Below are 23,487 nucleotides of genomic sequence, written 5' to 3'. Positions count from 1 at the left end.
GGAGAGGAGAGGAGAGGAGAGGAGGGGAGGGGAGGGGAGGGGAGGGGAGGGGAGGGGAGGGGAGGGGAGGGGAGGGGAGGGGAGGGGAGGGGAGGGGAGGGGAGGGGAGGGGAGGGGGGGGGAGGGGAGGGGAGAGGAGAGGAGAGGAGAGGAGAGGAGAGGAGAGGAGAGATAAAATCCACCAAACCAACTAAGGATGAACAACAACAGTGAAGGTGGACTACTTGAAATGGACTCGTGTAAGCATGTCTTCCATTGTATGTTGCATTAATATGCTTGTGAATACAAGTGAAAGTCATGTGCTTGAAAATCCCAATAAGGCAGAGTCAAATTGGTTCACAAAAACCTTCTACATCAATATAGCCAACACAAAGACCAGCAAAACTTTTAAAGCGTCCAAGTCTGAGATGTGACCATTATCACGGCCCATCTTAATCCAACCCCTCAGACGCCACTGTTGGGAATGTGCTCCCCAGCTGGCATCACTAGAACTTGGAAAGCTGAGCCACAGGGTACCAGGGAAAGTTGCAAGTGGAAAGCTCTCGAACCATCAACATTCATCACTGCCACATGGCAGTGGGGGGCTGATTGTGGCCTCTAAAACTTCCCCTATAGCTCCTTTTGCATTTCAGCATTCCTGGTGACCCTGGAATGTGGTGATGCAGAAGCCACTGTGCTCCTTCCCAGAGAAGCTAGGCAGAAGCAAAAACAGGCTGGGAATGCTAGTCCATCAGCAGAGGTTAGAGAGAAGTGTGGCAGAGAAACAGCTTTGGAGTCTGGTTTAGGAAACTTCTTGGAGGGAACAAGGAGTAGAGAAAGCCTGGAGTGGAAGTGTAAGGATGGGAGAAAGTCCCAAGTGAATAACTGTCTCAGACCCATGGGAATTGGCAAAGACTTCCTCTGGGTGAGGCTCGGAGGAGTAGCAAAGGCTTCCTCTGGGTTTATAAACAATTGAGACGCATGTGCGAAAACTAGCAGCTGCAGCATCTTCCTCCCTGATGACTACAACCCACGATTGTTCCTGAGACCTCACCCCAAGACTAGCTAATTTCCTCAGCAGCCCACAGGTCAATCAATGGCAGTATCAGCCTGAAGTCACAGAACCTGGATGTCACATTTAACCTTTATTTTCCCCTCTGTCCTGGTAGGCTAATGTCCCCCTCAACTTCATACGTAACAGCTTGGTCCCCAAGGTAGTATTTTTAGGAGATGATGAAACCTTCAAGGGGTTACGGCCATGTGCTACTGCTCCGTCATCTTCCTTCCACCTCTTCTTTTTTTTCTTCTGTTCTCCCCTTTGCCTCCTCAAACTCCTCTCCTCCTTCCTCTCTCCTTCTCTCTAAAACTCCCAGCCCCACCTTTCCTTCCACTGCCCAATCACAAACTCTAGCCTTTATTTTACCAATTAAGATTTCACCTGAAATCACCTGAGTGCCTCACAAGGGCACTGTTCTTGAATGAGCAGAATTAGCATCAAAATAGCAACAGCAATCCACAACAACAGGACCTCGTCTCAAAAAGGGTGTGTGTGTGTGTGTGTGTGTGTGTGTGTGTGTGTATGAGTGTATGCATGTGTGTGTGTCTGTGTACTTGTGTGTCTGTGGCATATGTGTGTGTGACTGTGTGTACATGCATGTGTGTGTATATGTATGTGTGTGTGTGTGTGTGTGTGTGTGTGTGTGTGTGTGTGTGTTTAGTTTAGATCCACACCCCAAGTCCACCTGTCCCAAAGTATCCATATGTCATAGAAGAAGAAAGGACTCATGGGGAAGTGGCATACAAGTATCTCTAAGGCTGGTTTCGCTACCTCGGGCCTTCCTTTGGAAAGACACAGACATGTCCAGCTAGAGAAAAAGGAGTTGCAAAAGCTATTTGAGGGTGGGGAAGGGTATCCCCCCTTGCAACCAAAAGGAGGCAGAGTTCTACACATAACTCTTCGAGCTCTAGAATATCAACAGGGACAGAGACCTGCAAGGAGATGGCTGTGGGTAGGTAAAAGGAGCAGAAAGGAAGTGAGGAATAGCTTCCACATGAAGCACTCCTTCTCTGCAGGAGATGTGTGAAGACTGAAGACAGGACGCTCATAAAAGGAAGCTCATTTATGACTTCAGATAAGAGGATCATCCGTTGCAAGATTATAAGAAGGAACTCATCTGCGGCTTGGAAGACCACCAGGCATAAGATTTTAGATCTGAGGGAACCACTGGAAAATTCAAAGTGAAAAGACACAGGCTTGTTTTAGAACGTCAGTCTTGGGAACACATGGAAAAAGTCAGAGCTTTGGCCCAGTGCAATGGAGAGGCCCAGCCCTGCCCCAATGCTAGAGACAGAGCCATCACAGTGTCTGAACTTACAGCTCAGTAATTAAGGCTTACTCACCAAACACTAAGTTAAAAGATGTTTTCCTGATTCCTTAGAAAGCCCATCTTTATTACTTTTAAATATGAAAGCAATGCTATAATAGTAATATCCACAGATACCAGCATCTCTTACAACAGTTTATTAACCCAATAAGTAACTATATTAACACTGATAGGAGATACTCTGTTTTTAATTAAAAATTACATCCTCCAGACTGATAAACCAGTTTATTCATCATATTTGGCCCTGGAACAGTCTCAACTGTTTCTAAACAGCAAACCAAACCTCTAAGGGAAAAGATTTGTCAATTTTATAGTTTTAAAGAATCTGAGACAAATTATGACAACATGCTGTTTTTTTTAAATCAAAACTTGTTTGAGCAATAGAAACATTTGAGCAACATCGTTTTAATAAGTTCATTGTCTCTGAGAGTGAAGAAAGAGAAGCCATTGGGACATCATTTCTAGCATGTGTATTTCTTAAGTCAGATTTAAAGGCCGGGAAATGTCTTAGTGACTAAAGAAAGGCTTGCCATACACATTTAAGGACTAGAGTTCTGATCCTCAGAACTCACATAAAAACCAGACAGGTGTGGTCAACCCCTGTAATTCTAACACTTGGGAAGCAGGGACGGGATCCTTAGAGCAAGATGGCTAGCTAGATTAATGGTGTCAGCAAGCTCTAGGTTCAGTGAGAGACTCTGTGCTGATCAATAAAATGAAGAATAATGGAGGAAGACCTCCAGTGTCCACCTCAATCCTCAACATCCACATACATGCCTGTGAATATGCACTTCCACATGAGCATGTGCCCTGTGTATACACAGTTAAAAATTGAGAGTTGTGAATTTATATAATTGAATGTATTTGTGTTCACTGAGTGGTGGAGATGCCAGACAGAGCATATAACATGTTCTAGAGTTGAGGCCAAGGTTCTCATAGAATGCTCTAGAATCTCATTCTTTAGATTATGGGCCAAATAAAATGGTATGAGTGCTTGTAAGCCATTCACATCATCTCTATCCATTATGCTAGGTTTTGTGTTTGTAAGTATAAAGGGAATGGTAATATTTCTTTGGTTTAGTTTCTGAACTTTAAGTATTCAAAAAGATGAAAGTAATTTGGATACACTAATGCACACTATTATAAGAATGCATTAAACTGTCACAGAGGAAAGCAAGATACTTTGTTTCAGAAAACACTTGTTTCCCTAGCTAGTGTACAATGGCATCAGCCACATAAGAGAAGGACAAGCTAATAGTCACCATTCCTAGGTCATATCCTTCTACGAGCTAATAGTCACTATCCACAGGCCATATCCTTCTATAAGCTAATAGTCACCATTCACAGGTCATACCCTTCTACAAGCTTATGGTCACCATTCACGGGTCACATCCTTCTACAAGCTAATAGTCACCACTCACAGGTCATATCCTTCTACAAGCTAATAGTCACTATCCACAGGCCATATTCTTCTACAAGTTTATGGTCACCATTCATAGGTCAAATCCTTTTATTATTCATTAAATATGCTTACCCACAGAATTATAAAACATCATTTATAAAAATTAGTAATAAAATATTGGTACTAGGTGACAAATACTTGCTAACAAAATTTACTTTCAGAATCAAATGCATGTCCTCAGCATCTGCGTTATTACTCAGTTACACAATCTGTTTTGAAACCCTGTCGGCCAGCTCTACCACCTACTGGAGCAAAAGGGACAAGGTCAGAACAAATTTCAGCTATAGCAAGCATTAAAAAATTATAGTGTGGGTGCTGGAGAGATGGCTCAGCGGTTAAGAACACTGACTGCTCTTCCTGAGAGTCTGAGTTCAATTCTCAGCAATCACATGATGGCTTACAACCATCTGTAATGGGATCAGATGTCCTCTCCTGGTGTGTCTGACAGCTATGGTGTACTCATATAAAATAAATAAATAAATAAATAAATAAATAAATAAATAAATCTTTTAAAAAATTACAAAATAAAATTAAATAAAAATTAAATTAGATTAAAATAAATTTAAAAATTATACTGTGAAGCAAAAAAAATTAGAAAATTTATTGATAGCTCTACCAAAATAGCATCGCTTTGACTATCTAGACTTAGGATGTCTTCAGTAGTATTATTGCAGGTATTAATTTACAAAAAATTCACCCACTGTGAATATATTTTAAAAAAGTAGGTAGGATGGTGCACAGCTGTAATCCCAGCACTTAGGGGCACAGGCAAAACTATCAAGGGCTAGAGAAACAGCCCAGAGATTAGAGTGCTTGTTGATCGTTCAGAGAACCTAAGCTCAGTTTCCAGTACTTACTATAGCAGTTCACCTGCAACTCCAGAGTATCTGATGCCTTCTTCAGGCCTCCTTGTGTATCCCTGAATCCAGTATTCATTCCACTTTTGCTTCCACAATATTTTCTGGGAAATGCACGTGGTTGTCTAAATCACATCACCATCATGATGAAATTCTAGAACTCTTCATTACACTCTCATTGCTGCCACAGTTAATCTTCATTCCCCGCTTCAGTGGCAGTCACTCACCTGCTCTGTTTAAAATTGCCTTTCCCGGACACTTCATATGGTGACCACCGAGTCAAGTCATCTTTCTTCCTTGCCCCATCCCTGCTTAACACAAAGAGTCTAGGGTTCATGCATATTGGCTTGTGTATCAACAATTCATTTCTAAGTTTCTAAAAAGGATTTCATTACATGGACATACCATAGTTAGGATAGTCATTGACTGATTGATGGACATTTGTGCAGTTTCTAGTGGGGCACTCATAAATAATGATGGGATGAATGTCCACATTCAAATATTTGTGGACTTAAGCTTTTACTTCTCTTGGGTGAGTTCATAAGAGTATAATCATTAAATTGCATGTGAATTCTATGTTTAGTCTTCTTAGAAAATGCTAAATTATGTCCTCAAGAAATGACATCGTTTTCCATGCCCACCAACATATTAAGCTTCTTCACATCCTCCTCAACAGGGAGTTGTGAGGATGTTTGACTGCAGTTACACTAGTGTGTGGGTAGTATGGCTTTGCTGTGGTTTTCATTACTGAGAGCCATGACTAGCACTGTGGATGGTCTTTTCAAGTATTTATTAATCATTTGTACGTATTGTTTGGTGAGGTAATTCCTTAAATCTTATCAACTCTTTCAATTGAATGATTCTATTATTTATTTGAAAGAGTTTTTTATTACTAATATGTATGTGGGTTGGGTACGTGTGTGGAGGTCAGAGGAGAGCCTTTCAAAACAGTTCTTTCCTTTACTGTGTTCTGGGGATTGAACACGGGTTATCAGGCTTGATAGAACGTGCTCTTACTCACTGGACCATTTCACAGGCTATGGAAGGGTGTGTTTTTAAATGCATTCTACTTATATATGCTCTATACTATAGAAATATAGTAAATTCATACAAATATATGATTATATATTATGATAATAGAAGATATAGGTAATGATACATTAGATGGAAGGTGGATAATAGGTAAAATAAACTAGGTAGAAAGCTTATAAATGTTTATTATGGGTACAAAATATTAGATTTACAAATATTTCTCTTATCCTGTGGATCATATTTATTGTCTTAATGTTGTTTTCTGAAGGCCAAGCACATTTAATTTAATGAAGTGCAAATTATATATTTTTTAAAGTAGATTGCAGCTTTGGTGTTCATTCTGGAAATCATTGAGTAGCCTATGTTCACAAAGAGATTCTTCTATACTGTTTTCAAAGAGTTGAGAATATTAATTGTTGCATTTAAGACCACGATCCAGTTTGAGCTGAAATCTGTGTATGATGTAAAGTTCATATGGAGGCAATTCCTTTGCTTGCTTCTTAAGGATAAAATTGCTAATTGTTGAAAGGACTGGTCTTTCTCCCACTGACTTTTTTTTTTTATTAAAAAGCCAGTAGACCATCAATATAAGAGTTAATTTGGGGACGTTAGCTTTTGTCCTGGCTCCATTTGTCTAGCCTACACTGATCGCACAGTCTTAGCTGCTATACTTCCAGTTTAGAAAACTGAAGTACACAAAGAGTTTGGGAATGAGAAATAATCCAATTTTGTCCTTTCTTCAAAACTAGACCATTTCTGTCAATACTAGACCATGTACATTTTCAGAACATTTAATTTTTTTTATCTTTATTAACAGGTATTTCTTATTTACATTTCAATTGTTATTCCCTTTTTCAGAACATTTAAAAAGCAACATATTAATTAATTTTCACAAAAATGATAATCTTGCTGGGCTCTCCATAGGGGCAATATTCAGTTTTTGATTTATCAGTAGATAATTGTCATCCTGACAATATTGACTACTCCCATCCAAAAACATGGGATATATGCCTATTTATCTAGAATTTAAGTGCCTGTCATAATACAAACAAATTTGAACAGTGTCTGCCCACTAAGCCAGCTATATAGGAAGCAGTGCAAGGACAATTTCATTCTGGGGACAGGGTTAACTACACTTGAGAGGACAAGTAGTAAATAATCCCAGGATAGTTAATCAAAAGACAAGGGAAAACCCACACTACCATAACAAAATAACATAGATTAATAAACACTGCTAATTTATAACTTAATACTAAGGTTTCAATTTAACTAATAAAAAGACAAAGACTAACATACTGGACTAAAAATGGGATCTATCTTTCTGTTGCATCTAAAAAACACACCTCACCATCAAAGACAGACACCATTTTAGAGGAAAAGAATTGAGGCAGCAGCTCTCTGCTCCCAAACCCCGTGGGAGAGAGACCTCACCGCCTGATCAGGTGGGCACTCCTGAGGCTGCAGAGCGGAGGAGACCACCAACACTGCCCACCCCTGCCCACATCCCTGGCCCAAGAGGCAACTGTATAAGGCCTCTGGGTTCCCGTAGGGGAGGGCCCAGGAGCGGCAGGATCCCTGCGCCTGAGACACCGCTGGAACCTGAAGGAAACAGACCGGATAAACAGTTCTCTGCACCCAAATCCCGTGGGAGGGAGAGCTAAACCTTCAGAGAGGCAGACACGCCTGGGAAACCAGAAGAGACTGCACTCTGTGCACATCCAGACGCCAGAGGAAAACACCAAACGTCATCTGGAACCCTGGTGCAGGGAGGCTCCCGGAAAGAGCGGCGCAGATCTTCCCAGTTGCTGCCGCCTCGGAGAGGACTTAGGCAGTACCCCACGAGCAAACTTGAGCCTTGGAACCACAGGTAGGACCAACTTTTCCCCTGCAAGAAACCTGCCTGGTGAACTCAAGACACAGGCCCACAGGAACAGCTGAAGACCTGTAGAGAGGAAAAACTACATGTCCGAAAGCAGAACACTCTGTCCCCATAACTGGCTGAAAGAAAACAGGAAAACAGGTCTACAGCACTCCTGACACACAGGCTTATAGGACAGTCTAGCCACGGTCAGAAATAGCAGAACAAAGTAACACTAGAGATAATCTGATGGCGAGAGGCAAGCGCAGGAACCCAAGCAACAGAAACCAAGACTACATGGCATCATCGGAGCCCAATTCTCCCACCAAAGCAAACACTGAATATCCAAACACACCAGAAAAGCAAGATCTAGTTTCAAAATCATATTTGATCATGATGCTGGAGGACTTCAAGAAAGACATAAAGAACTCCCTTAGAGAACAAGTAGAAGCCTACAGAGAGGAATCGCAAAAATCCCTGAAAGAATTCCAGGAAAACACAATCAAACAGTTGAAGGAATTAAAAATGGAAATAGAAGCAATCAAGAAAGAACACATGGAAACAACCCTGGACATAGAAAATCAAAAGAAAAGACAAGGAGCTGTAGATACAAGCTTCACCAACAGAATACAAGAGATGGAAGAGAGAATCTCGGGAGCAGAAGATTCCATAGAAATCATTGACTCAACTGTCAAAGATAATGTAAAGCAGAAAAAGCTACTGGTCCAAAACATACAGGAAATCCAGGACTCAATGAGAAGATCAAACCTAAGGATAATAGGTATAGAAGAGAGTGAAGACTCCCAGCTCAAAGGACCAGTAAATATCTTCAACAAAATCATAGAAGAAAACTTCCCTAACCTAAAAAAAGAGATACCCATAGGCATACAAGAAGCCTACAGAACTCCAAATAGATTGGACCAGAAAAGAAACACCTCCCATCACATAATTGTCAAAACACCAAACGCACAAAATAAAGAAAGAATATTAAAAGCAGTAAGGGAAAAAGGTCAAGTAACATATAAAGGCAGACCTATCAGAATCACACCAGACTTTTCGCCAGAAACTATGAAGGCCAGAAGATCCTGGACTGATGTCATACAGACCCTAAGAGAACACAAATGCCAGCCCAGGTTACCGTATCCTGCAAAACTCTCAATTAACATAGATGGAGAAACCAAGATATTCCATGACAAAACCAAATTTACACAATATCTTTCTACAAATCCAGCACTACAAAGGATAATAAATGGTAAAGCCCAACATAAGGAGGCAAGCTATACCCTAGAAGAAGCAAGAAACTAATCGTCTTGGCAACAAAACAAAGAGAATGAAAGCACACAAACATAACCTCACATCCAAATATGAATATAACAGGAAGCAATAATCACTATTCCTTAATATCTCTCAACATCAATGGCCTCAGCTCCCCAATAAAAAGACATAGATTAACAAACTGGATACGCAATGAGGACCCTGCATTCTGCTGCCTACAGGAAACACACCTCAGAGACAAAGACAGACACTACCTCAGAGTGAAAGGCTGGAAAACAACTTTCCAAGCAAATGGTCAGAAGAAGCAAGCTGGAGTAGCCATTCTAATATCAAATAAAATCAATTTTCAATTAAAAGTCATCAAAAAAGATAAGGAAGGACACTTCATATTCATCAAAGGAAAAATCCACCAAGATGAACTCTCAATCCTCATCTTCGATTGGTTTATATACAAGTGTGCAATTTCTAGGCTTGAAAGTAAAATGATGCTATCTGGTGCTGGATAGAGGAGCCTTATTTTTTATTATGGCAGCTTGCTATTTTTGTAACATGGTGATTTGGTTGAACACAATAAAGTACAGTAGTAACTGATCTCCCCCTCTTCCTGGATGAGTGAGGAGATGATTAAATGTTGATGTCAGCATCCATGAGCATATTCAGATGAGCTTCTGCTTCTGTTGAAAAGGATGCTGTGTTTGATTGTGGTCCGAAGCTTTGAAGCACTACTTGGCATCTCCTTCCTTGGAGGTCTCACTGTTTAAACATAACAGATTTGATAGCTTGTTGGTAAGGTGAGGTCCAGCTTGTCTCCACTAGGTCATCTTCATGTGAATCCGGTGGTTATACGGTTTTGTTCTAGGGATATTTCATTTTTTTAATAACGGTTTTAGCTGACATTCATGGAGAGAATGAATCCTTAGAAGTGTGCCACTAGTGAAAGGAAATCCTGTCTAGAGTATGTTTCTTTACAAAGCTGTGTCACACCATCCTTTGGGCCCTCTGCTGGAAAAGTAGAATCAAGTCTCAAATAATGCCTTTTAAATTGTATCCTCTAGTATTATAGATGTAGGACAGTACCGTACATACCTCTGTGGATGTAAAATAGCTTGTACCTGCTTTATGATACGTAGTAGTGACCGTGCTTTATCAGAGCTGTTTTTAATGATGTTGCTCAGAATGTTTTCTTTCCAGATGATGATTGAGAAGCTAATTTAAAAAAAAATGGTGCCAGGTACCACAAGAGTAACAGAACTGTGCTGTTTTCTCGGGTTTTGATTTTTTACTTTTTTTTTTTTTTAATGGAGTGTGCTGGATGTCTCTACAGTTTTGTTCAGATGACTGCAGAACCTGGAAAAGCTGTTGCTGCTGTTGATGCATAACACACTGCTATTATTGGTCTTTTTATATAAATATAAATATATATATACAGATATATAATTTGAATATTTTGAAACTTTAGCTGTGCTGTCAACTTTCGAAAAAAGTATCCCCGTTTACTGTGTTGAGTTGGCACTGTACAGAAATTAACAGCCATATTGGTCTAGAAATGTTGAACTTAAGTTTTTTCCATTTGTACAGGGGTAACACACTGTATTAAATATGTAAGGTCTTATATACGTGGGTTTGATTACAAAAACTAATAAAGTATTCTCTAAATTAAAAAAAAAGAATTGAAAAGGGTGTTCTAAGCAAAGGGAACTGAGAAGCATCGGGGACGGCTACCTTAATCTGACAAAAAGACTTTAAAGTAAAACAATCAGAATAGACAGGGGAAGATACTACATATTCATTAAGGAAAAAAAAATCTACCAAGAAGATATTTTAATTCTAAACATCTATACACTAAACACAAGTGTATCTAACTTCATAAAAGAATCACTACTACAGCTAAAATCATACATTGACCTTCATACAGTCAGAGTGGGCGACTTCAGTACCCCCACTCTCTCTCTCTTTCAGACGGAAACTAAACAGAAATATATGGTATCAGGTGGGGTTTCAATTTGTGAATCAAGCCTTAATCCAATCTCAAAATGTTTGGCTGTTCCCATGACGTTTGTGCCACTATTGCATAGGTGAACATGTCTTGTTACTGTATCTCGCAACCAATTCATCCTCTTCCTGGAGGCCTGAAAAGGAAGCTACAAACAATAAAAAAAAAATGCCCTTAGCACTCTGTTGTCTCTTTGCAACCTATCCTTTGCTGTCTCTTTAAACTACTTTGCAATTTGTATGTACTTTTCCAATGCTTTGAATAAGGTGGCAAAAATCTGGAAACAAGACCACTGGTTACTCTCTGTCATGAAGATTTTATTTCCTCTGAGCATGTATCTAGAAGAGACATGCTGGGTCTCTAGTAATATTAATTTATTTATATACTATTTTATCTAATGACACAGCAGTTCAGTATTTTCCATGGTTGCTATTTGCATCGTGTATCTTTTTCCTACCATTTTTACAATAAATCGGTTGGTGTGTTTGTTGTTGATAGAATATTGCTACATCTTCATTTTTTTCATCTATTCTGGAAACTGCTGCCTTTGGATTAGTCTGTTTACATTTAATGCAATCGTTAGTTTAGTTGAATTTATGTCTGCCTTTTGAAATGTATTTCCCATGTTTGAAAACATTTGTTTCCAATCCATCCTTTGTAAGTTTCCCCTGTGCTGCATCTTTCTGATTGTTACTTTGTCTCAACTGTTACTTTACAATGGTTGTTTTATAGTACTGCGGGCATTTTTGTGGATGTTATTCCATAAAACAGGATTTCATATAGTCCAAAAGACCTTGAACTCTCTGTGTAACCAACATTAAAGTTCTGCCCTTTCTGCCCCTACCTCCTGAGTGCTGGGACTACAGGTGTAGGCCACTAGCCTCACATAGAGCCAGTCACATAGAGATCGTATAAAGCAAGCTCCTTAGGTTTCATTGTAATTTATTTCCTTCTGGGAAAACACAGCCATTTCTTCAAAAACTCCATTTCTGCCCTCTTCCACTGCGCCATTAACATCATACGAACTGTGCACATCCATGTTGTGTGTGTCCCACCAACTGTAATTATTCCTTTTACAACTTTAAATAAGATAAATTTGTACAATCTTTTATGTTTACCCACGTATTCCCCATCCAACCCTTAACTTTATTTTCTCCCCCACAAATTCTCTACCTCAACCTCCTGGTTTCCTTCCTGAAAAGCGGCCCAGCCACAGGAAAGCACCCTAAAAAGATGGGCTTCTCCTGAGTAAGGTTTCTGTTTGAATAGCTACGAAAGGAAGGAACTTGCCTGGACAGCTGCCAAGCACCATCTTTCGAAGCATCTTCCTGGAAAGCAGCTTCCTGTCTATCGTTAAAGAGGCCACCGAGCTCACTCTTCTGCTTTTGGGGAGCTTCGCTCCAACCTCACCTTTGGACAGTTTCTGACCTGCTTCAGTGACTCCGTCTGCTGCATATTTCTGACAGTTGCTGTTTCCTGTGCCTCTGAATAGTAGATTTATTTCCAAGGTGCCATTACTTGGAATAGTCTTTCCTTGTACTTTGAACAAAAGGATTAGCAAGAATATATTTTCCTAAGGTACAAAAAATGAACTGGGACTTAAATCTGTTGTCAATATCAAGCTAGAAAGAAACCCTTCTATATTCAAAATATTCACCTCTGGGATAGTTAATAGAATTCTTAGACATCTAAGTTTTCATTCCACAAAATTTATAAAACCATTATTCTTGGGCCTGATAAAACTTGATTGAATATTTCACTAAGATATAATAATCATGGTTTCAGGCCATCACAAAGAAAAATATTCCAACTTGTCATATCTCTTTAAGTATATGTGCAAACCTATGTGTGTAATTTCTTTGTCACTAAATACATATTTGTTTTCTATGTCTTACCGTTATTATTGCTGCTAGCTTGAGGTTTCTAAGAATAGCTCCTAGCTTCCTAGCATTTAAAATATGAATCTAATGTCTATGGTTATGACATTTTTGATAAAAAGGTCTGTATAATTCAGGGGAGGGAAGGAGAGAGAGAAAGAGGGAAGGAAGCTGGGCAGAAACTTGAAGACAAAAAGCATAACCTAAGAAATGCTAAGTGAGAGGTTCAAAGATGTCACCTGTTTCTGAGTTGTTTGCTTCATCTAATTACTAACAAAGAAACAATGTGAGCCCTGGATGGAAGGGAGTCTAGAGAACGGTTCAGAAGAAAATCTAAAGAAACTACCTATTAGTCAGTCACCAAGGTGCTATAATTAAAAACAAAAAACAAAAAACCAGAAAAGGAAAAAAAAGTCTTTTTCCCCCTACACAAAAGACCCGTTGAAATGGAAGCAAGTGGTATCTTCAGGAAAATAGAAAGGGCTTGATGCGGAAAATAGCCAACATCCTACACAGTAAGACTTTGTTATTGGCAAACAGAAAGCAATAGTTCAAAATTTATCAAGCTTATCAGTTCCACCTAATTAAAGCTGTAGCCCAGAGGGTATGGGAAACAAAACTCTCATGACTCACTTCTGAGCTCCTGCCTCAGTGAACCTCAATCTCTCTTCTGCGATGTGCGGGGTGGTGCCGGCTCGTCCTGACCTCCATCAGAAGGCAACTGCATGGAAACACTCAACTCCGAGGAGACTCTGAAGGGAATTACGTAGTGATTACATTCCTGTCATCTATGACAGAAACGATGCATGACATTTGTATGTGATCCTTTCTGGAAAAGGGTCATCAGAGGAAGCTGGGAGGATAATTCGAGAAGTCCCATCGAGTATAGCGATGCCATCTCCCACTCCTTTTGTTGAAAATGAAGACCAACAGTTTCCCAGGAAATCTCCCTTCTCAACCCAGAAGACTTGAGTGTGAAAGTTGTCCGTTCTTCATGGTAGTTGGATATCAGTGACAGAGGCTCTCAGAAGCTCAAATTAGAAACAACGGAAATGGAAGATGAATGTAAATTCAGACACCCACACCTCTGTTCCCTTCACACTTCCCATCACCCTAAACTAGCTTCCCCTTGCGAAGACACTTCTTATCCCCGTCTGGTTCCTATGAAGACATGGGCATTCTCCAGCACTCGAGACCTGAAAATTATAACTGATATCTCTTCCCCCCCTCCTCTTCCCCCTCTCTCCCCTCTCCCTCTATGCCTTCCCCTTCTCTCTCTCTCTCTCTCTCTCTCTCTCTCTCTCTCTCTCTCTCACACACACACACACACACACACACACACACAAAACATACACACACAACATACACACACACACACACACACACACACACACACACACACACACACACGCACCATGGTGGATAGATGGAGGAAGCAGGTGCCCAGGAGAACAGGATCTGTGATTCCATGATTCCAGCTGCATGAATCGCTGCCTAGATACTGAATTCATCCAGAAGAGTCAAGTGGAATAAGTTGGAGCCCAGAAACATGCCTCTCCGAAGAATCAAATGCAGGAAGATGTACAAAAATCCCAAGGTTCCTACCCAGTGTTCAGTCAATTACTAAGAACCCAGAAAGGTTGAGAAAAGGTCACCTGAAAAGTGGGGCTTATGCTAAGCACTGACTTGGGAGAAAACTGTTCTTCACTTAAAACAGGCTGAGGATGCCTCAGGACCTGTCTTCCTTCAAGGTGGCGAGGACCCCATGAGCCATGGTTCCCCTGCAATGCCCTCATACTATGTGCAGCCCAAGTGTGCTCTTTAGGAGCCAATAGGCACTAAAAGAGGAGACAACCTGGAATGACAAATTCTCAAGCTAGACATTTCCAGAGCTTACTCATCTCCCTTAATTAGATAAATAAGGAAGTGGAGTGCTTCAGTGAATGATACCCTTTCCCCTCCCCAGTTACCCCAGTAAGACTGCAGGGGCTGGAGATGGCTCAGCCGATAAGAGGATGTCCGTTCCTGCACAGGACCTGGATTTTATTCTTCAGCTCACAACAGCCTCTAACTCCAACTCCAGGGATGTAGGATGATGTTATTTTGCAGATGAAGGCAGGTACAAGATAGAACGAGGCCTGTCATTGGATGAGAAGGAAGGATGGGCGGGAGAAAAGTTTTACAGAGAGGAGGAGACTGGAGCAAGGAGAGGAGAGAACATGGAGGCAGATGTTAAGATTCCTCTATGCACATTTACAGGTTGTTATGAATATTCTTAAGGGATGGATGTGTACAGAGCTTTGTAGGTCTAGGTGGGCAAATTATATATTATCAATTGGATGAAAGGTTATTGCGTTGTGCGTTCTTTCATGTGGCGATTTAATTGAATTCAAGAGAGTATGTGTTCCACCACAGAATTGGAATGTGTATGTCTGGCATGGTGGCAACCTGTCTTGGGAACTAGATGGGTAAAGAGATTGTTGCCAGGGTCAGAGAGTAGCCATCAGCAAGTGATGTGGGATAGAGCAAAGGTGGGGAGATGGTTTGCTGACTGAGATGAAGATATCTACCAGATATCTTGGGGTACTGTGTTGCCAGATCTAGTGAGGGGCAAAAGAAAGCCCTTTTAAAATAATTGTACAGCAACACAGGGAGATCCCATGCCTCTGTCCTCCATGAGCACATGCACTCATAGTACATACCCCTACACAGATACACACAACTCCACACAGTTAAAAAATAATGTAAACAAAAGAGAGTGACTCAAGTAACTGTGAGCAAAATGGAACACCCATCTGAGCGCTTTGCACACTTGCAGTCCTGTGGCGTCTCTCCCCACAAGATGTTTGGAGCTTCTTCCCTCCCACATTGATCTGGTTTAGGTTTGAGCACACACTAGCCAGGTCCTTTCCTATCTCCTTAAGGGAGAAACACGTTAATCCATGCTGTGAATGATCTAGAGTCAAGCCCGTACATTGGCAGTGTTCCTTGTAAGTCCATGTTCTTGTGAAAGTGTTCAAGACCCAGAAATTATAGATGAAGTGTGATATAATGTGTGTATGTGTGTGTACGTGTGTGCACATGTGTGTGCTCATGCATGTACACATACACAAATATTTTCCTTGGAAGCATTTTTAACTTGTCTATTTATTTTTAGAAAATCAGTATGATTATTGAAGCCATGGTTTCCAGAGACACCAGAGGCTAGGTCCCAAGTCCTCCTGAATGACTTTGTAAGCAGTGGCTTGAGGCCAGCCAAGATGAGAGTATCCAACACCAACCTGTGGAGAAAATACATTTCAGGGGAGAAAAAACATTCATGTGTCAATAATAGTCAGTCATAGTATGAGCCCCAAATATAAGTGAAAGGGGAATTTTGGCATTCTTACAAAGTTAAGTGGAAAACCTTATGAAAAGTCTCAGAGAGGAAAATAACCATTGCAGATAAAGGGAACTAAGATGACTGTCAGCTGGTGAACACTGTCACCACAGACTCTTCTCCTGGCTTGCAACAAAGTTGGAGTTCTCCTGCTAAATACTGCTTTTACCAGTGTTCTTACTTCTCAACCAGCCAAGGGAGGTTGTCCCTTCTATTCTGTAAAGAAATAAATGTTACTTTGCTAAGGAATGGAAAACCTGTGGTCACATTTATGCATTCATTTATTTTTAGGAATGCTGTTTACATCCTTCGCGTTTGCACTATCTTGGCAAGAAAAGGAATCCAGGCCTGTGGAGGTGACCATGCTGGTAAAGTGCTTGCCTTGCAAGCTTGAGGACCTGAGATCTAACAACAGCACTTGGGGGATGGCATGGTGACACATACTTACCATCCCATCACTAGAGAGGTAGAGACAGGCAGATCCCTGGGGCTCACTGCACAGTCGATCTAGTCTACTTGGTGAGGCTGTCTTTATATAAAGTGAGGGCATGGGTGCTTCAACGTATGGTTCACAGGAAGGTTTTGATTGTAGATGTGATGGGCATCTGGAAGAGTACAGAGCAGGGAGAGAAAGTGGCAGACTAAGATAGCCAGCAGACTGGAACAGGCCAGGAGGAGAGAGAGAGAAAGAGAGAGAGAGAGAGAGAGAGAGAGAGAGAGAGAGAGAGAGAGAGGAAGAAGGAGGAGGAGGAGGAAGAGGAGGAGGAGGAGGAGGAAGAGGAGGAAGAGGAAGGAGGAGGAGGAAGAAGGAGGAGGAAGAGGAGGAGCCCTTCCAGAGAGAGGGACCAAGACAAAAGTGGACAAGAGGACCGAGAAGGCGCATGGCTGAAGTGGCAGAGTTACATGGAATAAGAAGCTGGAGGAGGGAAGCCCATGAAAATTTTATGGTAGATGGCTGGGTGAGCCAGGATGCCATGGACTTTTGTGATGCTGAGGGAGCCTGGAGGTCAGCATGTGCTTTGCTAATAGGCACCACAGTCAGCCATTTGTCCTTAGTTTCTTTTGGATCTAATAGTCTCTGGCCTCCACACACATGTACATTCAGGCACACACACACACACACACACACACACACACACACGGAATGCATTGTAAACAGGACTTGTAAGAAAAAGAAGCTCTCCTCATCAAGCATTTCTGAAGTGTCCCAAGAAGCTATTCTCTGGGACTTGGATTGCAACTTTGACTTTCAAACCTTTTCAATATGTTGGCAGTGGAATGTCCTGGCCCTTGCCCATCTGCAGGGCCAGCCCTCAACAAATGTGTCAAGAAAAACAGTTGCCTTCCTTAGTCGAGGCAACCTTTATAGCTTTGGGCTGCTGAAATTGAGTCTGACAGCCATTGGGTTTGTGGTTCTCAAATCATATTGTCTGGCTGGCTGTAAAAGCCTTTTAACACAGCCCATCCCTCCTTTTGGCTGCTACCATGCTATGGTGGAAACTGCAGATCTGAAGTGAAAGCACCTCCTTTGTCTCCTCTGTCAGGGGTAGAGAAAGTGTGAACTGCAACACTAGCTGAAGAATAAAGGGCTTTATCAAACAGTAACACCACTGGTAAGTGATTTGAAAAGGTAGGGAGAGGCTACTCCGCATGCATGCAACTGAGGTGCTTGACTTTTCCCTCTAATCCAAGGCAATGTTTAAGACAGAGTGAACAGCCCTGTCTCTTAGATGAGAGACAAGGTTATTATCACAGAACTCGCCAAATGTGTATTTTAAACGTGGACAGTGCTTCCCTGAGTTATATGACCATATAACAAATTGACCTACTTAGCACTAAAAGAAAAGAGATGACTGAAGAAAACTTCAGTTTCTTCATGCAAAATGTTCATTGTTAGAAAAAAAGGAAGAGGAAGAAGAAGAAGAGGAAGAGGAAGAAGAGGAAGAGGAAGAAGTAGGAGGAGGAGGAGGAGAAGAAGGAGGAGGAGGAGAAGGAGAAGGAGAAGGAGAAGAAGAAGAAAAGAAGAAGAAGAAGAAGAAGAAGAAGAAGAAGAAGAAGAAGAAGAAGAAGAAGAAGAAGAAGAAGAAGAAGAAGAAGAAGAAGAGATGTTGTTTGGTTCACAGTTGTAATCAGTCGTGTAAGAGATCACTTTACACGGGGACTCCCACAAGGCCTTCTAAGGAGCCAGGAACCACGGACTCTATTTTCACATATGCCAGAGAATTGATTTCAATCCTTTCTACACAATTTGCAGAGCTCTGGCTAATGCAAACCATACTGGTTTAGCTCAGAAAATTGCAAACGCAGAATAACTAAGGCTTTTCATAAAATGTTCCCTCCCCAGCCTGGAGTGCAGGCACCTTGAATCATGTTTTAACATTTTGGAGTGTCTCAGAGACAAATCCCCAAGGTGCCACTTGGTCACGAAGATTCAGCTTCACCTGGACTATCTTGAGAGAATCAGTACTATCCTATAATCAACACTACCACCACCCCACCACCCCCATTCCCCCCTACTTTAGACCTGATGTGGTTGTCCCCACTTGGCTTCTTTCTGGCTAGAAAAACTTTGGCCAGTTCTCTGTTTTTGTAAAAGCTGAACAGAAGAGCTCAGGAAGATTCGGTCTGACAGCTAGCAAGTTTGTGGCCTTCAAATCACATTGTGTGCCTGGCTGTAGAATTCTAATATTATAATCAAGACATAATGTTTCTGTGAAATCTAATTTGGGCCAAGTAGTTACAAGCCATGGGCACTGTCAAACAAGAAATTTCATAATTCAAATAGACCATTTATCCATTTTCTGCATTTTGGGAAGGTCCGGGATGAGATTTGAGATTTTACATTATCTTCTGTGCCCATTGAAGCACCGTGTGGTGGTCAAAGTATCTATCTTAGCTGTGGTGATCTCTGCCTTGACCAAGGAGTCTGGGTGCCCCTTTCCCACCAAGCAAATAAAAAGCCATCTGAAAGAAAGCCTGGGTGCTGTGAGGGTGTAAGATAGCAAAATGATATCCTCTTCCTCTCCAGAAAAATTCTTAAGCCACCAACAGCAAAGACAAGGAGAAACGGGCTATCTTTGATGAAACCAGACACATCAGCAACTCCAACAAACATTTCAAGTCAGAGCAAATGGAAAAGTGGTTGTTGGCCAGCGTCCTGCAGAGGCAGGGAGGCTTAAACCTGAGTGCTGGTAGGGATGACAACGTTGAGCGATCAGCCAGTCAGAAACCAGAAATCCACCTCCTCAGAAATCCCAGGTGCCCAGCATTGGGTGAAGCTTTCATCTGGATACGTGAGGTATACAGTCACAGAGGGGAGTGAGAAGGAAATGGGCAGGAATTCAGTATGGGAGGCTATGTGACATCTCTGTACTGAGGAAAACCTCCATTGTGGAGAGAAGGATCCACAGTTAACTGCTCTGTGCCACATACCCCTCCCCTCCCTGACCCAAGAGATACATGAGCCATACAGAAAACAAAGGAAAATGTTGGATATTGCATTTAAGAATCAAGAGTAAGACGATACTTTCAAATACTAAGGCTAAGTTAGGAAAAAAAGGAAAAGCCAGACTTATAAACTCAATAAGGCATAAGAAAATAAGGTGGGTTTTTTTATTAATTAAAGAGGACAGGTAATAGGAGTTAATGACAAAGCAATTGAAGAGTGTGCAAGAATGCCCAGCACTTGGATAACGGGGGGAAGCGTCTACCTCAGACACAATATAACCACAGTAAAACATAATGCAGCACAATATACAGGCATGTGTTAAGAAGTGATAAAGCTAAATTGGGAAGGGAAGAGAAGGGGGAAAAAAGAAGGTTTAATAGCTCAAGATGCTCATATTTCAGAATAGGAATTAAACAACATCAGAAATTGGCCCACTAGGAAATAGCATGGTGGGTGACAGCAGCCACACTCCAAGGTGATCCCAGCATACTGTGACCTTCTGTTCCTGATCCCCATAAGCCTGTGTCCTTTCCGTGGTCCTGAAGCTGAAACCCAAGGCCTAAGGAACACGGGAAGCTATTCAACCAACATCCCTGGGCAACGTATTCCCATTGTTTAGGCCACTCAGTTCTTGACATTTTGTTATGGTAGCCTGAACTGACTAATAGACACCTGGTTCTCCTGTGTGTTTTGTTGTAGATTATAACATTTTCTAATTTTGTTTTTCTTTTCAAAGAAGTTATTTTACTACTGGAAATGTCTCATGGTTGAGAACAAAGAATCTAAGCGCTTAACATTGCTCAGCACAACCACCAGAACATGCTGTGGCTGAGTGAAAGCATATGTATCAAGCAAAAGAAGAGGGAAAAGCAAAACAAAGCCAGACCTGAGAACAATACATACTATCAGTTGCAAGGACAAAAGCGTTATTTATTATAGAAAAACTGCACACAGGCTCAATGTCTGATAACTATATGAGAATAATTATATAACAGCCACATATGAAAATGCTATATGATAGTTATTTTAAACAATTTGAGCAGACATATTAACACCCTAAGAAAACACTAATAGCTAAGGAAGAAATGCTACAAAATAATAGAAGGAATACAAAATCCAATATGGGAGTGTGTGCATTTATGAGTGAATTCTAGTATTTTCCCTGATCCATAATATTCACAGATCATGGACAATGTGCCCCAACTGTAGATAGCATTGGCTCTCAGGAGCTAGTTATGTTTCTCCTTTGTTTCATAAATAAGGAAGGAAGAGCTATTGGCATCTCGAGTGTTAAGTGGTATTAGGTAAGCTAGATGACCCCGTATCAGAGATCATCTTTCCTCTGCACCTAAAGACAAGGAATCCTGCCACGAATCCTAACTCAGGCTGTCGAGATGTGGGAGCAGCCGCTCCAGACATGGTCTGGCTATCATCTGTGATGACTAAGGCACCTCCATTTCTCCTCCCACTCTGGCCATCTGTCCCAGAGTGTAGTCTTAACTGAACTTGTCCTCAGGCGTGAGATGGAACGTTCTGGCAGGTGCAGAGAAAGGTTTGTGAGTGCTTCTTACAGAAAACTCCCTGAGCTCGCACCCCTAAACTCCACAGTGGTTCTGGGGGAAGGATGCAACCCCTCTCAGAAGACGGCGTAGGAATGCCAGTGCTGAACATGTGTGGCCAGCAAAAACATACAGAACTGATTCCATGGTTATTAACTAAAACAACTGAAGGTGGAGTTCAGCTTAGTGGTGCACATCACAGGGATGAAGCGAGATGGTGTTGGTGTTGTTAGTGTTTGAAAGGGCTGAGGCACGCAGCCATCCCAACTCAAACTCAGCAAAGGAAAGCTAGGAAATCAGGGGATAAATCACACTGAAGCACAGCCTCCCCATCAGTGAGTGATCATTTTATCAATGATACTGTATCTTTCTCCAAAACCTCCTCTAATCCTGTGTGTAATGAGATGAGGGGCCAGACTTACAGCTCCCGAGTCCCAAACAATACTTGAGATGTTTTCCTCTTAGGGATTTAGCCAAGTCTGAGTTCAGTTTCTGGGCAAGGAAATACAGATCAAGTGAGTTTTATTGGTTGAACTGAGTCCATCCCTCCCCCACAGAAGATATGATGAAATTCCTGACTCTCGACATCTCCACATGTGATACTGTTTAGAAATGGGGTCACTGCAGATTTTGTTAGTGAGGTTAGGGCGAGGTCATACTGGAATTCTCTGGGCCATTAATTCCCTGTGATTGAAGGAGAGAAAAGGCACAGACATTTGAATCTAGGAGTCATGTGGCACCAGGAGCAGAGGCTGGAGTAATGTACCAAAAAGTTAGAGAACACCAGGGTATACTAGACAGCAAGCACACCCCACAGAACCCTCAGCCACCCAATGTCGGTGTTCAGCTATGGCACCCTCACCGTAAAAGACTACGGACAACTTGGCTCCAATACTTTTGAGTGAATGTAACTAACTTACCGTGCAGTCTGCTTGGGAATTATGAAGAATAATGACAGCTGTTGAGTTTCCTGTGTGAAAATACAACTGAGAAAATGCTTCATTTTCATGTTAGAGGCGTGAGCTCCCTGCTAGCACAGCAGAAATGCTAATGAATTTAGTCTTCGCTACAAAGCACCGTACTCTAGAAGAACCTATGGGTATGTCACCCCACTTTGTGCCTTGGTCCAGAGGAAGCAGAGAGAATCCTTGTGGGCTCAGACTAAGCCTTTCTGGACGTGTCTCAAATAAAAATACAAGTACTTAGCAAGTTATGACACAAAAGTCAGTGTATGCCAGAGTCACTGACCTCCCCCTCCCCCCAAGCCCTTGTGATGTATTAGGAAATATTCTGGGCTCTGTGACAGAGAGTGTTCTCGATGCTTCCAAAACAAAGGAGAGAGCTCAGCAGTTAAGAGCACTTGCTATTCCTAGGGAAGACCTAAGTTTGGTTTCCAGGACCCACATCAGATGACTCAACCACCTTTTTCTCCAGCTCCAGAAGACCCAGCACCCTCCTCTCTCCTGCCTGGGAACATGCTCTAACATACACGTTCTCACTCACAGACATAAAACCTATTTAAAAATAAAATAATTTAATGAAGGATGACGAACGGAGTAGCTACTCTACTATGTCCCAGATTAATGCTGTGCTTCTAAGTGATATTTATTTAGTCATGGCCTTTGCTCCAGGATGTGCTGTGTCATCATGATGTGGGAACTATAGCAACCTAGATGAATAGCGCAGCTTTCTTTAACAAAGTCTTCTGACAAAGGCGGTGAGCCACACCCCTGAGCCGGAATCACCTGGATCCGTGCAATATGCACTCAAGATTTAAAGGTACTGACAACCTAGTCACTGCAGCAGTAGCCCAAGAAGTTCCCCTCGCCAGAAATTGGGGTTAAAGTGGCCAATCACACCTGGGACGTCCATGGGTGGAAGACCCAGGGCATCCTTGTTCAGCATGACTCATTTAGACTTTCTGACATGTATCATGGGAACACATGCCGGGCTACATGCATGGCCCCTGCTTTCCTAAAAGGGAAAGTGATTGTTAATCATCTCTAATGTTAAGTCTTCTCTTATGTAAAACATCAAAGAATTTATTTTAAAAAACAACAACAGAAGCCATGTGGTATTTAAAAATAAGATGTAGACGTCTGAAAACCACACAATCACTCCTGTGCTCCTACCTCCCCAGGTTAGGAGGCCAGCTGTTTTTTCTGTCCTGATATAACTGACAATTTCTGAGAAGGGTGTCAAAAGAAGACTCACGTAAGAGCCTCCAAATACAAAGAGAACTTGACCTAAACTAGCCACCTGTATAAACCCTAAGAAATATTCAGTCTGGGTGCCCTGTTCCTCTTGTCTGAATCCAGCTTGCTTTCATGGGGTTTTAGTTAGTTCTTCTCAGACAAAATATTTCTGAATCCTTGTACTCAGGA

General features: G+C 41.6%; 1 long non-coding RNA gene across 1 annotated transcript; it reads right to left on the bottom strand.

Annotated features, from left to right (window-relative positions):
- Positions 1-15,844: 15,844 nt before the first annotated feature.
- On the bottom strand, positions 15,845-22,266 carry LOC148000125 (uncharacterized). Its single transcript, XR_015642026.1, has 4 exons — positions 22,024-22,266; positions 17,926-17,968; positions 16,545-16,701; positions 15,845-15,998 (listed from the first exon to the last, which is right to left on the bottom strand). It is a non-coding gene; the product is annotated as an uncharacterized LOC148000125 (long non-coding RNA).
- Between the last annotated feature and the right edge of the window lie 1,221 nt (positions 22,267-23,487).

The sequence above is a fragment of the Rattus norvegicus genome, chromosome 17 (assembly GCF_021556685.1).
Source record: "Rattus norvegicus strain SHRSP/BbbUtx chromosome 17, alternate assembly SHRSP_T2T, whole genome shotgun sequence".
NCBI classification, from domain to species: domain Eukaryota; kingdom Metazoa; phylum Chordata; class Mammalia; order Rodentia; family Muridae; genus Rattus; species Rattus norvegicus.
The sequence above is the reverse complement of the archived record's forward strand: the minus strand, read 5'-3'. Positions and strand labels throughout refer to the sequence as shown.